General features: G+C 40.8%; 1 long non-coding RNA gene and 1 pseudogene across 1 annotated transcript; one reads left to right on the top strand and one right to left on the bottom strand.

The window, feature by feature from the left end:
* Positions 1-845: 845 nt before the first annotated feature.
* On the bottom strand, positions 846-1,622 carry LOC145164192 (protein CANDIDATE G-PROTEIN COUPLED RECEPTOR 7 pseudogene; annotated as a pseudogene).
* Positions 1,623-8,716: 7,094 nt separating this feature from the next.
* On the top strand, positions 8,717-9,902 carry LOC145162691 (uncharacterized). Its single transcript, XR_013739256.1, has 3 exons — positions 8,717-8,890; positions 9,083-9,152; positions 9,767-9,902. It is a non-coding gene; the product is annotated as an uncharacterized LOC145162691 (long non-coding RNA).
* The last annotated feature ends 6,576 nt before the right edge of the window (positions 9,903-16,478 follow it).

The raw sequence follows: 16,478 nt of genomic DNA, 5'->3' as shown, positions 1-16,478 counted from the left end.
CCTATCTGGACTTGTAAGCAATTGTGCCATGTTGGTAGATATAAATTTTTATATACGAGTTATAGATTGAACACTATCAACTTGAAACATCAAGCAATTTTTTTTTATCGAGATGTCTTCCTGTCAATTATATTGGTCAGTTTTCTTGCCCCTTCACCCTCTTTGAAGAAAAAGTATCTAAAGCAATTTGTGAATAATATTTTCACCAAACTTTAGAATGTAAAGACCAATGAACTTCTAGTATTCTTTTTTTTTTTCACTTGCGTACCTAAACTAAAGAATTTGTTGATCCCATAAAAATCTCAATTACATTCTTCGCCAGGTTCTATTAGTAGAACAAGCACATAAATACACCATTTCATTTTTATCACATAGCACACACCATATATTTATAGGTTAAAAATGATTAAAAAAAATCTTATTAAATTGACTGTCTTCTCCTCTCAGCAGGGGTTGCTCTATGTTGCAATCTCCACATCTTCCAAACAGGGTGTTGAGGAGGGGGCACCTCAGCCTTTCCACAGTGTTAAGGAGTGGTACCTAGCAGCCTAATATTTACTATACGAATCATTTACTTACATAAATCGTGACATTATAGAGATACACAAACACTGTTACACTCACATCACATCGGGTGCACAAAACAATTTGGGGGCATGTATAAAATTTCCTTTTTTTAATCGGGATAGATGGCAACACGATTGGCTATAGGAGACTAAACACTAGCTTCACCGTTGGAAATTGATATGAAAAAGAGACGTCGGTTTGGGGTCTTTTAATCCAAGAACAGAGCCGTTTGACTTTTTTTACCTTTAGCAGGTTGACGTACGTCTACATGATTAATCTCAATTCTCAACGTCAAAAACAACGGATTCGGATTCGGATTCCTTAACTGGCTTGAATAAGTAAAACGTGAGCATGCAAAACACAAGACTTAATATTTCCTTTATCGCATTAGAATCTGCAATGCGCTTCACCATATAAACAACATGCCTCCAAAGGCTAGAGTATATCATAACCATTAGAAAGAAGTGTTCAAATATTTTTATCTTCGCAGAACTCGTAGCACCCTTTCCTTCGCCCTTACCAGCTTCCTTTAACCAGATAAGCGTCCTGAGAACAGGCCAAGAAAGACTAGTAAAGCAGATGAAGTCTGCAAAGAGAAAGTCAACATACCAATTCTCGTACTCTATATCAGAAGGGTTTGCTTCCCATATCACTATAAAACTTATATTAACTAGCATCATACTCATCATAATTATCTTGTCTCTTACTTGCAAAAACGGCCTCACGAAAAACAATCCAGAACCTATCAACACGATAATGGCGTAGAAAAACACAAGCCTGAAAAACTTTAATGTATAAATTATGATATCGCAGCCATGAGCATTATGTGTAATCTTCACATATTGTTTATCGGGTGGCCCACAGATCAAGTCAACCATCACGATAACAAGCAACGCACCCATCAGTATGTGAATCTTGTTAACATATGGCCGGTTTCTTAAGCATACGAGAACCCAAATCCCTAGAAAACACAGATAACAAAGGAAGAAAACGACAGATAAAAAGTCTTCCGTGCTTACACCATCGGTGTTATAAAGTTCTGTGTGGACATTCATCGTCAAGAGTAATTAGGGCTTAATTAGGGGTTCGGATTGGCTACTTGTGGTTGTAGGATACAATAATTTGTACGAGAAACCGATGAGGATTGGACAGATCTCGGAAACACGTAAGGAAGAGAGATGAATACGGACCGGAACACTTGATTAACCAATCTGCCGATCTCCAATTTCGGATTCAACCTCTCGATCCCCAAAACCTCCCCCATCCATTTTTAACATCTAAATTGAACATTATTAAATTAGAAATTTCAATAAAAATATTAATCTTTTAAAATTATGATATATATATATATATATATATATATATATATATATATATATATATAAAATGAGATCTTATGTGCTTGTAAACACAGGTGATAACACATATATAACCGCTAAGAATGTTGGAATGAATCATTGAGTTGAGCTGGTTTGTCATACAATATTGTACTCGAGCATGGAGTCATCATAGTCCACTTTTGTCACTCTGAGCAGCAACAAAAAATGAAAATTTCGAGATCATTCTTCTGCTAATCCCTAATTTGTAGTTGTTTGCTCATATAAAAAGACTAAGGGAATCAACGATCGAAACACAAAAATTAGTTTCTTTGCATATTTTTTTGTCGTCCAAAAGAAAAATGAAATGGTTTTATATGTATAATAGTTTTTTTTTTAAAAAACTTTAAGATTGAATTGTGTTTTGAAATTCCAAAGAAAAATAAAAATTTATGTCGATTAAGAAGAGATGGAGTTATCTTTCATTATTGTTTTATTTGATAAATCATGTTAAGGAGTCAAGGAAATACGTCACTCTATCAATTTTTGGGAATAAGTTCATGAGAAACTTCTATTGATTCATTTACAAACTCATTTTAAAAGAAAATTTGTATTAATCATTTTCTAATGACAAATACGTTTTTTTTATAAGACAATAATTATTTATTTATGTAACATAAATGGTTTGTACCCTTTAGTATGCTGAAAAGTTGTTTCTTTATTTATTTATGTATCTTAATCTATTACATCCTTCATTATTTTTGGGGAAACACCACTAGAGAACATCAACACAAAGGGGGTATTATTGTTCTTTGCTAGATCGACTGCAACCTTCATCGGTCGTTTTTTTTCATGCCTTAATCCTTGGATTATGAGAAATTAATCAAACGCATGTTTTTTTATAAATTAAAAATATGAATCTTTAAATGATACAAAAATAAGATGATTCATAAAAAATCTCTCAATAAAACGGTTCAAAGATTCATTTTATTTAAGATTATTCATTAAAATTATCCGAAAAGATAATCATCGCTTGAGTCACTAAAAAAATGAATCATAGAAACGTTTTTTCGACCAAATTTTTTATAACTCGTGTTTTTTTTATTATCTAATGAATCAATTATTTGTTTCCCCATAAAAGATGCAAATGGTTTATTTCTCATGTTTTTCAAGAAAGTTTTGTTTCTCACATGATCTTTTATATATATATATATATATATATATATATATATATATATATATATATATATATATATATATATATATATATATATATATATATATATATATATATATATATATATATATATATATATATATAACATACCTTTAATGACACGCACGAAGTTATGATACACAAAAGTCGGTATCGTAAAAAAAATGTCATCTCATATAAATTTTGAAGGATTTAGGAAACGCATTTTTACGTGCCCTAAATTTTGGTGTCGTTCTACAATTTTTTTTAAGAAATGCGCGTCTTCATACTTATCAACTAGGGAAAAAAGGAAATCCCAAATATTTTGAAACCCCGCCTTCTCTCTACATTCGTTTCCATTTGTTCGCTTCTCTCTCTTCCTCTCAGCCTCTCACCCACGTCCATCACCTCCAACCCACCCCCTCTCTAGGGCTTATCAATCGGTCCACATCATCCATAGCTTGATCCCATTGCTTACCTTTTCACCAGAAATCAAACATTTTTCGCTCACAGGGCCACGAAGTCGACGATTGTTGGAAGTAGGATGTAGTTTGGTATGTGGAGAGGTGCTTGATTATTGGTGGTCATGTATGAAGTGGGATGTAGCTTGGTATGTGGAGAGGTGCTTGATTGTGGAGAGGTGCTTGATTTGCAGGAAGGTCAAGGCCAAACATCAGTGACCTCACGGCAAGATGCAGTCGTTAGACATTCTCGTTTGGAAATGGGAAGAGATTACTATGGATTTTATCATGAAGTTTCCCCAGACAGTGCTCGGAGTGGACTCAATTTGGGTTATCGTGGATCGATTGATCAAGAGGGTGCATTTTATTTCGATTCGGGAGAGTATCTTTGCAGAGAATTTGGCCGACATATACATCAGGGAGGTTGTGGCACAGCATGGGGTGTCGGTTTCAGTGGTTTCAGACAGAGATGTCCGGTTTACTTCCAGGTTTTAGATGAGGTTTCACGAGGAGTTGGGTACTCTTCTGCATTTCAGCACGACTTTCCACCCACAGATTGACGGACAGAGTGAGTGGACTATATAGACCTTGGAGGATATGCTTCGGGCGTGTGTATTGGATTTCGGTGAGAGTTGGGATACGCATCTCCCTTTGGTAGAGTTTTCGTATAACAACAGTTATCACGCCAACATTGATTGACCTCCTTTTGAGATGCTTTATGGGAGGAAATGCAGGACCCCGATATGATAGGGTGAGGTCATTCAGCGAGTCATAGGGAGTACCGAAGTGGTACTCAAGACCACTGAGTTGATTCAGCAGGTTCAGAGTAGACTTCAAACAGAATAGAGTCGGCAGAAGAGCTATGTTGACAAGTGCCGATCAGACCTAGAGTTCCAGGTTGGGGATATGGTTCTCCTGAAGGTGTCGCATCGGAAAGGTGTCATCTGATTCAGGAAGAGGGGCAAGTTGGGCCCCAGGTACATCAGTCCTTTCAGGGTTTTGGCCCGGGTGGGCCAGGCTGCTTATCGCTTGGATATTTCCGAGGAGCTTAGTCAGATCCATAGCACGTTTCATGTCTCTCAGCTGCAGAAATTTTTTGTTGATGATTCCGTAGTGGCTCCATTAGAGGATATTCAGGTGCATGATCTTCTAAATTATATCGAGATAACGGTGGCGATTCTTGATTGGAAGAAGAAAACCTTGAGGAACAAGGTTGTTAAGTTGGTGAAAGTGTAGTGGCAGCACCGCAAGGGTTCAGAATGGACGTGGGAGCCGGAGGACGAGATGAAGGAGCACTACCCAGAGTTATTTGCGACAGCGGACTTCGAGGACGAAGTCTGATTCAAGTGGGGGAGAAATGTAACGCTCGCGATTTAGGGGTATGTTCCTTTTTATACCTTATTTGTAAAATTCTTTCATTTTGGTCCCTAGCTGAGTATGTCGGGCGTACTCTATGAGTACGCAGAGCATACTGGCACAAAGGTTGGATGCGGAGGCGCCCACGTACACTGGGCGTACGTGGAAGTATGTTGGTCATATGCTAAGCAAGTGTAAACCCTAATATTTATGGTTTGTGCCCTATTTAAGCAACTTATGTTGCCTTGGGTGCATCTTAGGGTCAGCCTCCACTCCTCCAAACCCTAAGAACAAAACCTTAATTTCCATTTGTGAGATTTAAGCTTGGAAGTGAGTTTTGGTGGTGATTTTGGTGATTTGAAGGAAGAAGAACACTTGGAGGTTGCTTTTGGTGTGGCTTGAGCTTGTAGATCCAGATTCATCATCAACTTTGCAAGTTATTTGAGGTATAAAGCTCTCAAATTGATGGTTCCTTATGCTAGATCCAGTTTAAGGCTTTATTTGTGCATTATTAGGTCCTTAAGCCATATTTGAGAGTATGGTCTACTCCATAAGCCATGGATGGTAGATCTTAGCACATTTGAGGTCCCTTGTCCATAACAATGCAATCTTTATGAGTTATTTTGGTCCATGCATGTGTTAGGATCCTTATTATGGTTCTTTTTGAGTTTTGGGTCCCATTAAATAATGCATGGGAGTAAAGTTGCCAACTTTATGTGTTAAGACATCATTAGGGACCAGATCTGAGACTTGAACGTAATGGCTTAATTGTTTAAGAACTTAATGTTGAAGGTGGTCAGTTGCATCGTACGTTGGGCGTACATAGCTTGTACGTTGCGCGTACTGGCCACTATTGACGTATCCCACCGGGAATCCGTCAAAGATAACGGAATCACTAGTTCGACAGACAGATCGGCCAAAGAGCAACGTGTGACTAACGTCGGGCCTTCACCCTCTCCTCCAAGACCCCGTATCCGTTCCTTGGTGCCCAAGCGCCAAGGCTAACGTTGAAGACAAAACAGTACAAAGAGTTTCCCAGAGCGACAGGTATAGTGCTATGGACACCGCTTCTGGCAGAATCTGCACCAATAGTGAACAACCACCCATGGAACACAATCCTCCAACCAAAAGCCATCAGCCCCTGCCAAACCTGCAAAGGTAGAAGATATTGTCAGCGATATGTTCCCCTAACCACAAGTATAAAAGGCATCCTTCTCCCCCAAGAGAAGGGGCCAAGATCTAAAACCCTTCAACACTCTCTTAATACTTTAAACCCACTCTCTCTCAGACCCACACTGACTTGATCGTCGGAGCCTCGTTCCGGGACAACCTCCCGGACGACCACTAGCGGTCCTATTTTCTTTGTTGTGATTCTCAGGCTCTTCGTTTCCACCCCTCAGAAAGACGAAGTTAAGCCGGTGACATATCACAGTAGTTGGCGCCGTCCAGGCTTGCACTCGGTCCTGCAAAACACATTCAGCAACATCAGGCGCCAGAAATGACGGACAAAGGACTGCAGTGGCAAGAAGGTGACACCACTAGTCTGGTTCGACCAATGCAGTCCCTCGACGAAAGCGGACCGTCGACACAGCAAGGACAGCCGCTAGCACAAACACCAACAACGTCGCCAGTAAGCTCCGAAGCGGAGTTCATCGCTAGTTTATGGCGACCGACACCCGCCGTAACGACACATCCGGCCACGACAACCACCACGCGCCCCAAAGGGCACTGAACACACAATCAAAGCCAACAACTCACCAACAGCCATCCACACGGCAGGCAGGGACTAGCACCTGGTGCCCGAGTACCATTCCATCTGCTATACAACCAATGCCTGCAGGTCACATGTCTTCCCAGATGGTCGCCATGTCGCACGTCCCGCTATTCGTACTACAGCCAGCGTTCAACCCATACTCCTACTACTACCAAGGCATGTACCCCCCAACACAGCCACAAAACAACAACACTCAAGGCACACTGATGAAGGGGACGCACTTACACATCGTGGGACCAATAGAGTCGAGCTCACAGTCAAATCAACTGGTGCATGCATACCCCACACAGGCAATGTATGTACCACAAACGTCGGGGTACAACCACGGGTACCATTACGAATATGGTCAAGGGTACACCATCCCCTACCACATACAACACACAATGACCAGTGGTGCACCTGCATATCAACACATGCACGACTCAGTATCAAGCATTAGCTCGACATTTTGCCAGGAGCTCCTACAGTACGAAATACCACATTCCACCATGATCCCAAGTATCCCAAAATATGACGGCACGACAGATCCCAACGAACACATAGACACTTATGAATGGACGATGACATCGCTTCGGATGGACAAGAGGTTCACATGCACCTACTTCCCGGTTACACTGTTAGGAAACACCAGCAAGTGGTTCAAGGCGTTACGACCGGGAAGCATCTCCAGCTTTGAACAATTGAGACATCTATTCCTCCACAATTTCATGCAGTCGAGAAAAGTCAAAGGAGGTGCCAACTCAATCATGGTGGCATGCAAGCAAAATGAGGGAGAGTCCATCCAAGCATATTATGACCGGTTCACCTTAGCATGAAACATCCTAAAAATACGGTCCAAAAATTTTGTTTTAAATCATCTAAGAAAAACCATATTTCATCAACCATCATAAAAATAAAACCACAAGTATCAAAATGTCATAAATCATGTATCTCCAAAATCTCATATCATATATCAATGTATCAAAATCATATGTCAAAATATCAGAGTGAATCCTCCCAGGCTAAAAGTTGTGGTGTGTGCCATGCAGTCATCCCGAGCTCTTTCCCTTACTAGCGGAAGTACCTGAAACCAAAACTAAAAATTGTTAGCACGAAGCATAGTGAGTCTCCCCAAACTACCGCATATCATACACATAATCAGATAATAATATACATTGGGCCTTGCCCACTACATCGGGCCCCGCCCGGCATCGGACGAATCCAGCATCGGACCGAAGTCCGGTATACATATTGTAACGCCCGGGTTTCAGGGCTAAGCATTTTTAGACGATGTAATAGTCTAGGTCAACTATTGTAACTCTTTTGATGTAATAAAAATGAAATATTTGAGTATTTTGTGAATTTATGTGCTTATTATTTAATTATAAATGTATAATTAATAAAGAATAAAAATAAGCGTCAAAATTAAAATATGAGATAAGCCCGATATCTTTACATAAAGTTGTAGTGGTCAAAACAAGGATTCCGGATATATAAAGAACGCCGAAATCCGAGTTATAACGAAGAAGTTATGACCCGACGAAGTTTCACGACGGAACCGGCACGATACCGGGAAGCGTGAATAGTGAATTTATGATAAAGCGAGTTTTTAGCCGACACGACCTAAACGAGAATCGAAGAGCTCTTTAATTGTGGCGTAACAATAAAAAGACAGACGAAAACGGACGTCGGATGAAGAAGTTATGAATTTTTAACGGACCAATCCTGTCCCGGCCTGTTAAAAATATAACTTTTAAAATAAATTCAAAATTAGCCAACGGAGTCTAAACGAAAGTTGTAGATTACGTTCCCGCCTTCGCGTGGATATAAATAACGTCAAAAACGGAGCTCGTATGCGAGAGTTATGATTTTTCTAAGACGGGAGGCCGATACGCGATATTGGGTGACGTGGCACCACCAGAAATTGGACACATGGCACCACCAGAAATTGGACATGTGACACCACCAGAATTTGGACAAGTGGCACCACCAGAAGGCCACCACATGCCCCAACTCACTATAAATAGAAGTGTCGGGTTCTCTCATTTCTTACACCTTTCCTCTTCCACTTTCCCTCTCTAAACTCTCTCTCTAAGCTCCCTTGAGCCCCTAAAAGTCTAGGTAAACCCCCTAGCACCCGAAGGAAGTTCCGAGGCTCCCGGAGTCCCGAGAAAAGAACCTTTCGGCTCGGAAACGCTGCTCCAGCGAAGCCCGGTTTTGAGAAAAACCCGTTGTAAGTAAGGTACGCCTACGAAATTTTTAATATAACTTTTAAATAATTATAGTAATGTTATTAGGTCCTTAAAATAATTATTTGGGCTATTATTATTTATATATTGAGTGTTATTTAACGCTTATATAATAATAATAATAGCTAGACTATTAATTAGTCACGGTTAACGTTAAAACTAAACTCTAGTGGTATTAATACTAGGTTTTGGTCAAGGAAAAATTGTTTTGAGATAACGAAGTGCTGTTCAAATACCGAGTCACCACCTAATCAGGTGAGTGCATAGTTACTTTCATCTTACACATAGATATGAAGTATTTTATATTAATTACGTGCTATGTGTGCATATTATCTGAATACTTGCTGCCTATGCTGATGAAAGATTTTTATACATGTTTTAAATAATTTAAACTGTATATGTATTTTATATCTACAAAAAATGTTGGGGTAAAACATGGGTAGATGTAATAAGACGATGTGTGGTAAAATGATGAGAGGCCTCGATGTTGTTGTTATTGATTCTGTCATCTAGCGGAGTATGGATGACGACCACGGACTCTTCTAGACAGTCCAGTGGAACGCTAGCAGGCTCGCAACCTGTAGGTGTTTGTGAACGATGTGTTCACCGATGTACTCCATCCCCCTCATGGTTGCCTTTAGGACATTTATTGCTAAGGAAACCCCTTGGCAGTAGTGTCCATCCCGATATTGATCCTTAGTCTAGGTCCCTTATGATAGGTGTTTTAGGGACGTAATGTGAGGATAACGGGAACGGGTAATCGGGTTATTGTTGATTGATGAAATTAATAAACTTATTTATTGTGGGTTGAAAACCCTATGTGCTCACCAGGCTCCCAAGCCTGACCCACTCAGTTTCTTGTATTACAGGTAGTGGCGCACGAGCATAGATATGATGTTTGGGATGAGAGATTACGGATATAGGCCTGTAGATATGAATAAATGTAGTAAGGCTTATATTGTACTGTTTATGCTTTTGATCTGTATTGAACATGACATCCCGAGGTTTTTAATGAAATACATTTCTACGGAAATGCTTTGATAAATCTTTATCATATTTTATTTTGGGAACAAATTCCGCAACACTTTTATTTAAAATGTTACTCTGATTTTTAAACAAAGCATAAACAAAATCGGTCTTTTCTGGCCGTGAAAATGGGGATGTCACACATATAACATATCATCAAGCATATTGTTGGATAAGGTGTCTAAGTCCATAACTATAATTAGTATGTACTTGACCCGAGAGTAGCATGGTCCATTTGGGTTGCATTTCACCAGAACAATTTGTAAGGATGGACTTTTGGAGAAGAGGTTATTTAGGATGGGCTAAACCAATATGGTAGTCCATGGAGGTTTAACCCATGGATCCTAAGTAATATGAAAGGTCATGTCCATTAAGGTTTACATGGATGTAACCCTAGACTTTGCCACACTATATAAGAAGCCCCTAAGCTCCTAAAATCAGCAATAGTGGTTCAAGGAGTTCATAAGAGCCGATTTTTGTGCTAGACAATCTCTCTCAAGTCCTCCATTATTGGTGGTGTTTTTAGAAGCATTTGAGGCATCACATTTGGGGTGCTAAGCTCTTAAAGGTCCAACTTAACAAGCTACAAGAAAAGGTAAGTCATCTAACTAGTTTTTTTATTCAAGTACCTATGATTTGTATGTTAGTTAGGACAATGCTTTGGAAAATCAAATTGCATGTATAATTAGAGAAAACATAGATCCAAAGAATTTAGGATTGTGTGTGCTCCATATGTAACGCTCAAAAATTCCAACCAAATTAAACTTTTCAAAAAAAACAACCATATTCATTAAGTTATTACAAAAAGGTTTTCAATTCATTTATTTTCAGAGTATCCCAGAAACATCAACATAAAACTGAGGAGTGGTACGATCACGCCTTCGCCTTGCCACAATCTCCTGAAGTACCTGAAACAATACACTGAAACTGTAAGCCCGAAAGCTTAGTGAGTTACCCCCAAAATACTACATACAGCACAAACGCCCTTCCAGGCCATAACAGCACGTACGCCCTTCCAGGCCATATCAGCACATACGCCCTTCCAGGCCATAACTCCATAGGATCTTTGATCCATATGTCTCAGGGGATTTCCATCCCATAACTCTGTTGACCTTCCGGTCCATACTCTGTTGACCTTCCGGTCCTTCCATACATAGCATACATAGCACATACATATCATATAACCGCATATAACACGATGACCTTCAGGTCCATAACATACTGCTCATATCGTAACATAACACATACAACTCTCATAACATCTAACAACATATATCTCATACTCTTCATAGCACATAAGACCTTCCGGTCGTACATATACCATCCTAACCATCATGATACCGACCTTAACCAGGTCCCTAACGTATACCATCCTAACTACCAGGATGCAAACATAGCAAAACAATAACATAACAATAATACCCGAATTTCCATCTGATAGAGGGCCGGCCTTGGTGCCGTAGACCCTGTCAGTATAGTGAGGATAACTCACCTTGAACTGCTGAAACACTGTTGGTACCCTTCTGGCTGCTATCTGAAAATCCCCGCACTGCTGCCCCTCTAGCTCCCCGAACTATCAATGCCACAATAACACTTAGCCCCAAAACAATATCCCTCTAAGGGTAAATTGACCATTTTACCCTTAACCCAATCTGACCCATGACTAAGGCCCAACACCATAATATGAAGGGCCCAACACTAGGTAAGCTTCTCAAGCCCACTAATGGCCCAATTTGCTACATTGGGCCCAATCCCTTAATGGGCCTCACCCTAAGCCCAAAATATATTCCTTGATCCATATAATATGATTTCTGATGGCCCACTAAGGCCCAAATACCCAAACATGCCCCAAACCACGACCCCAAAATTCATGATCCATACAGACAGAGTACGCGGGGCGTACCCCTCCCATGTACGCTAAGCGTACAGGCAGAATGGTGAGTACGCTGGGCGTACATCACCCTCATGGTTGCCTTTAGGACATTTATTGCTAAGGAAACCCCTTGGCAGTAGTGTCCATCCCGATATTGATCCTTAGTCTAGGTCCCTTATGATAGGTGTTTTAGGGACGTAATGTGAGGATAACGGGAACGGGTAATCGGGTTATTGTTGATTGATGAAATTAATAAACTTATTTATTGTGGGTTGAAAACCCTATGTGCTCACCAGGCTCCCAAGCCTGACCCACTCAGTTTCTTGTATTACAGGTAGTGGCGCACGAGCATAGATATGATGTTTGGGATGAGAGATTACGGATATAGGCCTGTAGATATGAATAAATGTAGTAAGGCTTATATTGTACTGTTTATGCTTTTGATCTGTATTGAACATGACATCCCGAGGTTTTTAATGAAATACATTTCTACGGAAATGCTTTGATAAATCTTTATCATATTTTATTTTGGGAACAAATTCCGCAACACTTTTATTTAAAATGTTACTCTGATTTTTAAACAAAGCATAAACAAAATCGGTCTTTTCTGGCCGTGAAAATGGGGATGTCACAGTTGGTATCAGAGCATTAGTTTAAGCGAACTAGGAATTTGTAGGATTTCTAGACTTAAACTTAGAATGCTAAGCAATGATTGTGAGGTGTGAGCACTAGCTTATTTTAGGAATTGTGCCTAAAATGCTTTTATGTGCTAAATGATTTATGCCTTATATGCTGTTATTTGTTCGGATCTATGGTCTGTTGCCGACCGGATCTGGAAACCTTATGTGTTTAGGATTCTAAACGTAGGACTACGATATTAGAACTAACATGTAAACGTTTCGGAGAGATAAGGATGATTTAAACGTCTATCCTGAATAAAGATCTAAATTCACCTTATTCGGTGTATAGATCAAAATGGCAAGAACCCGCAGTGGAGCTGGAAACGCAAACGAAAACAGGAATCGACCACCTGTAATTGAGCAAATACCTGTTGTAGCTGCAGCACCTGAGCCAGTAACGATGGCTGGTGTACAATTGATGATTCAGGCGATGTTGGATAATCAGATGGAAGAAACTAGACGTCTGCTTCGACAAAATCGTGAAGAACTTTCAATCCAAGTTGAAGAGCCCGAAGTGAATGGAGGGCCATCGGAAGGTGGAAACTTCAGTGGTACCGTTGATCAAGACAACCCACAAATTGTTAGACAAGGCAATCGTAATGGAGGAAATGATGGAAGAGGATGTAAATACAAGGATTTTATGGCGTCTAAGCCACCGTGTCTATCCGGAAGCCCGACGCCGGTGCAAATTATGGATTGGATCTCCGAAATGGAGACAATGTTTGAAAGTTGCGAATGCAGCAATAGGCAGAAGACCGCTCTTGCGATCCCGTTGTTGAAATCTGGCGTGTTGAGTTGGTGGAAGCTGTTAGCTGACTCTATGCCCAAGGGAGACGCGAGTAAAATGTCTTGGGAAGATTTTGTGGAACAACTGAAACTGCAATACTGCTCAGAGCAGGACCTACTGGAAATCAATAACGAGTTTCAGAATTTGAAAAAGGGAAAGATGAGCGTTGCTGAATACGCTGCAAGTTTCACGGAGAAAATGAAGCTTATCCCATACCTAGTTCCAACAGAACTCTCAAAGGTCAATAAGTTTGCCCTTGGACTACCAGCGGACTATGGTCCAATGGTTAAGCAAGCAACCACGTTGAAAGCCGCCATCTGGGCTGCCAGAAATGTTGAGACCCAGATCAGGGAGAAAGGTCTGGAAAGGTCAGAGGTTGGTGAGAAGAGGAAGTTTGACGGACCCTCGGGGTCCAGCAAAAAGGGTAAATTCTCAAAGTCTAGTTCGAAAGGAGGTGGAGGAGGCGAAGTGAAGTGGTGTGACAAGTGCAAGAAGAAGCACTCTGGGAAGTGTGACGGAGGGGTCACTTGTTTCAAATGTGGGAAGCCTGGGCACTATGCCAATGAATGCACGTTCACTAAGAAGGTCTGTTATGAGTGCAACGAGGAGGGGCACATTTCGAGGGACTGCCCGAAGAAGAAGGAAGCAGGAAGACCCAACATTCCACCAAAGCCGAAGGCTAGAGCCTTCCAGATGACACTGGAAGCTGCTAAGGAAGAAGCTGATGTCGCTTCAGGTACCTTTCTCGTAAACAAATTGCCTGCCCAAATTTTATTTGATTCTGGAGCCAACTACTCCTTTATTTCGCATGAATTTGGTAGAAAGCTAGCTTTGCCTGTCGATAGACTAGATAATGCCTTATTAGTCGAAGTCGCTAGAGGCAAGTTTGTACCTGTTAACCATCGTATGAAAAACATCTTAATTGATTTGAACGGGAATAAGTTTCACGAGGAATTATTGCCTATCGAACTTAACGGTTTCGACATCGTGTTGGGAATGGATTGGCTTAGCACCAATGATGCGGAAATACTGTGCAAAAAGAAGATCGTAAAAGTAAACCCGCCTGGGAAAGAGTCGTTTATGGTGTATGGGGACAAACGCAGGGTAAATTCTGGAATCATTTCTCTAATGAAAGCCAGAAAATGTTTGACCAAGGGATGTACATCATATTTAGCATTCGTGATCGATGCTAAGAAGGAAAAGAAGGTGATACAGAGCATTCCTGTCGTGTGTGATTATCCGGAAGTATTTCCCGAAGATCTTCCCGGATTACCGCCTGATTGACAAGTAGAATTTCGTATTGACTTGTTACCAGGAACGACACCAATAGCAAAAGCACCTTACCGATTAGCACCGACGGAGATGAAGGAGCTGATGATGCAACTTCAGGAGTTATTGGACAAAGGTTTCATTAGACCTAGTTCATCACCCTGGGGAGCTCCGGTGTTATTCGTGAAAAAGAAAGATGGAAGTATGAGAATGTGTATTGATTACAGAGAGCTGAACAAGGCAACAATAAAGAATAGATATCCGTTGCCAAGGATTGATGACCTGTTCGATCAACTGCAAGGTTCGAGTTATTTCTCAAAGATCGATCTTAGGTCAGGATATCATCAACTGAAGGTGAGAGATCAGGATATTGAGAAGACTGCGTTCAGAACGAGATATGGACACTACGAGTTCTTGGTTATGTCGTTTGGACTAACTAATGCTCCAGCAGCATTCATGGATCTGATGAACAGGGTTTGTAAACCATTCCTCGATAAATCTGTGATAGTGTTCATAGATGACATTCTCATCTACTCGAAAAGCCAAGAAGAGCATGGTAGACACTTGCGGGAAGTGTTAGAAGTCTTGAAGAAGGAGAAGCTGTATGCTAAATTCTCCAAATGTGATTTTTGGATTCGAGAAGTCCAATTCTTGGGTCACGTGGTCAACCAAGAAGGGATAATGGTCGATCCAGCAAAGATTGAAGCGGTAATGAAGTGGGAACAACCAAAAGGTCCCACGGAGATCCGAAGCTTTTTGGGATTAGCCGGATATTACCGAAGGTTTATCCAAGGATTTTCTTCAATCGCTAGTCCATTAACAGCGTTAACCCACAAAGGAGCTACCTATGCTTGGAGTGATAAGCATAAAGAAGCATTCGAGAAGCTAAAGAAGAAACTATGCGAGGCACCGATACTTTCTCTACCCAATGGAGTTGAAGACTTCGCTGTTTATAGTGATGCGTCTGGTGTTGGGTTGGGTTGTGTTTTGACCCAAAGAGAAAAGGTGATCGCATATGCGTCTCGACAGTTGAAGGAACATGAAAAGAACTACCCGACTCATGACTTGGAGTTGGCGGCGGTAGTTTTCGCTCTAAAAATATAGAGGCATTACCTCTATGGCACGAAGTGCAAACTTTTCACCGATCATAAGAGTCTCCAATATCTCTTTAATCAGAAAGAATTGAACATGAGGCAACGACGCTGGCTAGAATTACTCAAGGACTATGACTGTGAGATACTTTACCACCCCGGTAAAGCAAACGTTGTCGCTGATGCTCTCAGTCGAAAAGTCAACCTTGAAAGAAAAAGGCCAAGAGCGTTGAGAATAGAAATTGTCTCGACCATTGTGGAAAGTATCAGGGAAGCTCAAGAAGAAGCTTCAGAGAAGAGTGACCGAAAAGAAGAACGTTTGGGAAAAACATTAGTGTTCGGTACAAACAGTCAAGGACTAAAGGTATTCCAAGATCGGATTTGGGTACCTAAGACTGGAGGAATAAGAGATCTTCTGATGGAAGAAGCTCACAAGACCATGTACTCGATTCATCCCGGTAGCACTAAAATGTATAGGGACCTAAAACCCTACTACTGGTGGCCGACGATGAAGCTCGACGTTGCGAAATATGTGGCCGAGTGTGTAACTTGTGCAAGAGTTAAGGCCCAACATCAGAAACCATATGGGAGTTTAGAACCCTTACCTGTACCCATGGGTAAATGGGAAGACATCACCATGGATTTTGTGACTAAACTACCCAGGACGAAGAACGGTCACGACATGATTTGGGTGGTCGTGGATCGTTTCACAAAGAGTGCACACTTCATAGCTGCCAATGAAAGGTGGTCTATGGATAAGCTTGCAAATGCTTACGTGAAGGAAATTCTGAGACTTCACGGTGTTCCTCTAACAATTGTATTGGATCGTGATAGTCGTTTCACGTCAAGGTTTTG

This window comes from Lactuca virosa, chromosome 3 (genome assembly GCF_052849685.1).
Source record: "Lactuca virosa cultivar CGN04683 chromosome 3, Lactuca_virosa_CGN04683_v6, whole genome shotgun sequence".
In the NCBI taxonomy this organism is placed as follows: domain Eukaryota; kingdom Viridiplantae; phylum Streptophyta; class Magnoliopsida; order Asterales; family Asteraceae; genus Lactuca; species Lactuca virosa.
The sequence above is the reverse complement of the archived record's forward strand: the minus strand, read 5'-3'. Positions and strand labels throughout refer to the sequence as shown.